The following is a 5,695-nucleotide window of genomic DNA, read 5'->3' on the forward strand; positions in this document are numbered from 1 at the left end:
GAAACAGCTTTCGTTTTCGTTTTCTTTTTTTTTTTTAATCCAAAGCAAAGTTAGATAATAAGAACCAGAAGTTTAAGGAATATCCTCTGCAGGGGGGAGCTCAGCACCATTGTAATTTGGACATAAATATAAATTATATTCATTGGTTAGTGGGATCAGGGCTATTATGGTAGGCATAAATAACAGACTGGGGAGATTTTGCTTAATTAGACAAAGACTAGGGAGACATTGAGGGCTCCTGAACAAGGTGGTGATGTGATTAGTATAAGAAGAATTATCTAACAGCTTTATCCACATAAATGAGAGAGGAAAAAAATTGAAGACAAGTAAAATCAGATAGACTTTGCAATATGCCAGGTTAAAGGTAGTGAGGAACTAAAAGGGGAGAGTGAGGACATAAAAGAGAAGATGGCAAAGTATTTGGAAAGCAAGCTCAACAGTACCATTATGAGAGGAAAAGGAAAAGAGATGACAATTTGAAGTCTGAGGCCTCAGAAATTGACGGAATCGAAGTGCCATTAACAAAAGTGAGGATACCAGAAGGAAAAGCTGACTTCAGGGCAGACATCATTAGGTCAATTTTACATACATTGTTTTTTATGTACATCTGGGTGAAAATGTCCCGTGGACAAATGGAAATGTAAGCTCCAAGAGGAAAGGCCTGTGTCTGTCTTGCTGCCTTTGCCCCATGGTATCTCTGAAGCCCAGCATATAACAGATGATCAATAAACACTGCTGAATAAATGAAGAATGACTGAAAGTCTACCCAATACTCTGAGTTCTTATGATACATGATTACAGTTTTTCATGTTTGTTTCTCTTTATTTATAGATTCTGCTTTATACACATGCATCTTAGATCTCCTCTTCCAAGTGCCCTCAACCCTTGTTTGTTGAATTAATGTTAGTAGATGCTCTTTAGTAGTAGTTTATGTACAACCCCATTCACAATTCTCATCTGCTTTTAGCATATTCAAATAAGATAAAACTCACTAAATGCCATATTAATATAAATACAGAAATATACATATCCCTAATACTTATTTTTAAGGAAAGAGCAACACATAAGTAACTACAGGTATAACTACGTAAATAACCATCAGCATTTCAACATTTGCTTATTCTGTTTGGTTAAGAGCCTACTTGAAGTTGTCAAATATTGCATTTCCTTTCAACTACAAAGAGCCTGAAAAAGACTGTTGGGCAACAACTTGGAAAAGATTATTGAAAAGGTAAATATGGGTCCTGGTCGAAGATGGCAGCGGCAGCTGGATCCCGGGTTTCTGGGCTGCTAGGTCATTCCCGGCTCTTGAGCCAGCCTATGTAGAGTGACGCCCACAGCGAGGAGGGCTCAGCTCACACGTGGAAGGCCCTCACCTACTTCGTGGCACTCCCCTGGGTGGGAGTGAGCGTGCTGAACGTCTTCCTGAAGTCGCACCACGGAGAGGAGGAGAGACCCGAGTTCGTCGCCTACCCCTATATCCGCACCAGGTCCAAGCCCTTTCCCTGGGGTGATGGTAACCATACACTTTCCATAACCCTCATGTGAATCCGCTTCCAATTGGCTATGAAGACGAATAAAGAGAACCTGGACCAATACCCAGTGAAGACCACAGCACTGGTTTGGACCATTACTCCGCACACATGGACCAGAAAATTGTACGGGACCTTAAGCTCACCTCCTTGTATCCAGTGATGACCATTATACTTGATGACCATTATACTGATCTTCCATCCCTTTGCTTATAGCAGGAGATGGCTTAAATAAATAACTTGGTCATGAGCTGGAAAAAGAAGGTAAATATGTTTTGATTTCATGAATGGCTGGAGATTCCCTATACTCAGCAGTAACATATGACTCACATTTGTCCATGGCACAAACTTGTAGAGCAAATACAGATCACAGAACTGACTGTCTCACAAGGCTCCTGTGATACAACTTTTCCCAAGGTCCTCTCTCTCCTCCTGCAGTGTGTGAGGGCCTTCATAAGGAACATGGTGTTTCTATTTCAGAAAAATTACACATCCCATATTCTATTTTAAAAGATTTGACAATATATGAGCAGCGTATATATTTATATTGAAAAGGTCTTTTTGGTCATTTTGGATGATTCACTGGAGATGTTCCTTATAAGCATGGTTTAATAGTACAATATAAATTCAAAATTTTAATCTGCAGTGATTCACCCTACCCCTTGGACTGAGATGGCTTCATGAAAGTTAGATTTTTTTTAAAAGGCAAACCTTGAAAACAACATCTGGTGTTGAGTTCAGAAATTAGAACCAGATATGCTTCCTTATCCATATTTCGGTTCACATGAGTAGGCTGCCAGAATGGTGAAAGGGAAAAGGTTTGCTAATTTAATTTTTGTCTTGTTTTCAAAGAAATAATAGAAATATTTTAATACTCAAAGTAGTTATGGGTCTTTTTATGTATACAGACCATTCCTGAATATACATAAAGAAATATTAGAATTAATATAAATTTTAGGTAATAGTTAGCATTGTAACAATTCACATTCAAAGGATTCGCCAAGGTTTTCCTCTAAGTAACAAGAGCCAGAGTATAAAGGCCTCATAGATTGCTTTTAAAACCATTTTTCCAAATAATTTATGGTATATGTGTTCCCCCAAAAAACTGAGACAGCAAATAGCTATTTGATTCAACTATATTTCGAGCATTAGTATACATCCCATTCAGAATGCCAACATGAAAGAGCAACTAGAATTTTTGTTTTCTAAAACTTCAACAATAACTAAAGGTATGCACAGAAACGTTGGGGACGGTGATTAATAGAATTCTAATTTGGTATTTACAATTTACCAAGCACTACAGAGCCTATTTTATTTTGCGTTTATAATAAGCTTAAAGTAAACCAAGCTTATATTGTTATTTCCATTTAACAGATGTTAAAATTGAAATCTTCAAACATAATGTGTTACATGATTCACTTTGTTGTAAAGCAGAAACTAACACACCATTGTAAAGCAATTATACTCCAATAAAGATGTTAAAAGGGGCTACCCTGGTGGTGCAGTGGTTGAGAATCTCCCTGCCGATGCAGTGGACACGGGTTCGTGTCCTGGTCTGGGAAGATCCCACATGCTGCGGAGTGACTGGGCCCGTGAGCCACAACTACTGAGCCTGCGCGTCTGGAGCCTGTGCTCCGCAAGAGGCCGCGACAGTGAGAGCCCCGCGCACCGCGATGAAGAGTGGCCCCCACTCGCCGCAACTAGAGAAAGCCCTCGCACAGAAACGAAGACCCAACAGAGCCAAAAATAAATAAATTTAAAAAAAAAAAAGATGTTAAAAAAAAATGTGTTACATAGTTACTTTCGTAGATCCATTAGGTACTAGAACCTAGATCGTCTGTATCTTAGAGCTTTTTCTATTATTTCATAATACCTTTCTGCATGATGAAAATCCAGCAAACTGTATCCCTAATTGGCTGGTATTTGAAACCTAGGTTTTAACTGCACTCAATTCTAGAAAAATCGATCTGAGCGAAACATCAGCGTTAAAAAACAGTCATACTAACATTGCACTTGGAATATCTGTGTGGTAAGGAATCCATTAGATCCGGAACTCATTACTTGGGCAGGATATCTCTATTAATGAATTGTTCTAATTGACTTTGTAAGTAGGATTTTTATCTTCTACTTTTTTTCAATTGTTTTACATGTAAGTTTCTCCATAATCTTTCCATTTCAAGCAATTATACATCATGAAAATATGTCCTTTGTTCATCCAAGTGTAGAAAGGGTATAAAATTGTCTAATGCATATGCTACATCAATAAGATTTATTTTCCTTTTTTGGTGGGGTGGGGGTGAAAAGGCATCTTTTAAATTCTGCTCTACATCTTACAAATGAGAAAATTGAAATGGAATGTTTCCCTTTTTAAAAATAGGGTTTTTCTTGGTGGCATAGCCCTTTGGCTATTCTGTTGAGGTCAAAGTCTTATTCCAGCACTAGATTATCGGGTTTCCCCAAATGAGCATGAACCCTGGAACATTTTGCCTTTTTCTTACTCCCTCCGCAAATAATGCATAGTCAATCTCTCTTTATATGAGATTACTAGCAACAACAACAACAATAATAGATGTCTTTCATTATAAAATTTAGTGTTTCCAGGTGTGGAAAAACAGTAAGAAGGGATGAGAAAATTACAAAATAATGATAATGCATACTTTTTTTGTACTTTATAGTTAATACAATTTGGCTGACTCCTCAAAAGCTATGATGTAGACAGTGAAATTTGTATTCTTTCCATGCTCAAGAGATAGAAGTAGGGGCTCAGAGAAGATAAATAAGGTGTGCAAGCTGATATGCTCAGTAAATGGCAGAGGTGAATTAAGAATCCAAGCAGCTCTGCTCTGCTACTGATTTGCAATGTTTATGCTACCAAGTTCTCTAATTCTGAAACTACATTCACTTTGAATAGCCAGATGAGAGAAGTGCAGACCGGTCTGAAATTCAGGAGCTCTGAATTCCTGTCTCCACCCCATTTGGCCTGATTTAGTATTCTCAAGTAGCATGACATCACAGTTAAGTGCATGGGCTCCAGAGGCACCCAGACCTGGCCTTACATCCCCATTCCTCCACTTAGCTTCTCAAGGAAGCTTCACAAGTTAGTTTCTCCAAGCTTTAATTTCCTCATCTATAAAACAAAACTTCTTATGAAACTTAAATATAACAAATGTAAAAGTCTTGGCCACAATAAGTATTGGATAAATCATTGCTACTAGCACTTCACTTTATGCTGATTTCTCTTTTCCCATTAATACATATATTTCTTGGAGGAAAGAAAGTGAAAACCCATATAGGTTTCATCACACACAAAATGTTGACCACACACAGAGAGCCCTCCCCCAGGCACTTACGTTCTACTTTGGATACCTTGGAAGTATTGCAAAGGTTCTTGAATCCAGATGTACAAGAAGAATTTCTTTGAACTGAATAAGTAGTATGTCTTACAGAGCTATGTGACTCTATTTCTTTTATCTCTAGGGTTTTGATCTCATAATAAATAAACTGAAAATTTACTAAAAAGCTTTATTGAATTCCAGTATAGATTTTCTTGATCAGATGGTTAGAGTATTACCATAATTGTAGATGGGGTAGGAAAGCATTGCTTTGTGAAAATACCTGACATTATTCAAAAGGAATGGGAATCAAAGTTAGCTTTCAAACCTCAATCAGCATGAATTCATAAGTGTTTCTAAAATCATATGGTACAATTTAATACTGATTCCTAGAGGCTAGAGGATTCCTTTTAATTTATGGCTTGGATTCATTTCCTTGAATGTATCCCAATAACTAAAAAGAGATCATGTTTGATGAAATAATCATAGTTAACAATGAATGCCCTGTTTTTTTCCTTGTCTCCTTTTAATTCTGTTACCATTCCAAAAATGTAGGATTGGAATACAGTAGTAATAAATATAAAGGTGAGAAACTCAATTATAATTCCAAGGGACTCATTCAAAGACACCCCAAAATCTTTACACAAATATTAGGTGTTGATAACTGCATTAATATACTTATGTACATAAATTCAGAGTATTTCTGTATCATTTACCATGTTCCCAGTCACAAGTAATAGGAAGCTCAAAATGGATTAAACATTAAGGAAACTATTGGCTTTCATAGCTGGAAATTCAGAGGTAAGGTGAACTTTGGAGGAGGCATTATCC

At 37.2% G+C, this 5,695-nt stretch overlaps 1 pseudogene; it reads left to right on the top strand.

Annotated features, from left to right (window-relative positions):
• Positions 1–1,254: 1,254 nt before the first annotated feature.
• LOC131756367 (cytochrome c oxidase subunit 6A1, mitochondrial pseudogene) lies at positions 1,255–1,580 on the top strand (annotated as a pseudogene).
• Positions 1,581–5,695: the final 4,115 nt, after the last annotated feature.

The sequence above is a fragment of the Kogia breviceps genome, chromosome 4 (genome assembly GCF_026419965.1).
Source record: "Kogia breviceps isolate mKogBre1 chromosome 4, mKogBre1 haplotype 1, whole genome shotgun sequence".
Taxonomy (NCBI): Eukaryota; Metazoa; Chordata; class Mammalia; order Artiodactyla; family Physeteridae; genus Kogia; species Kogia breviceps.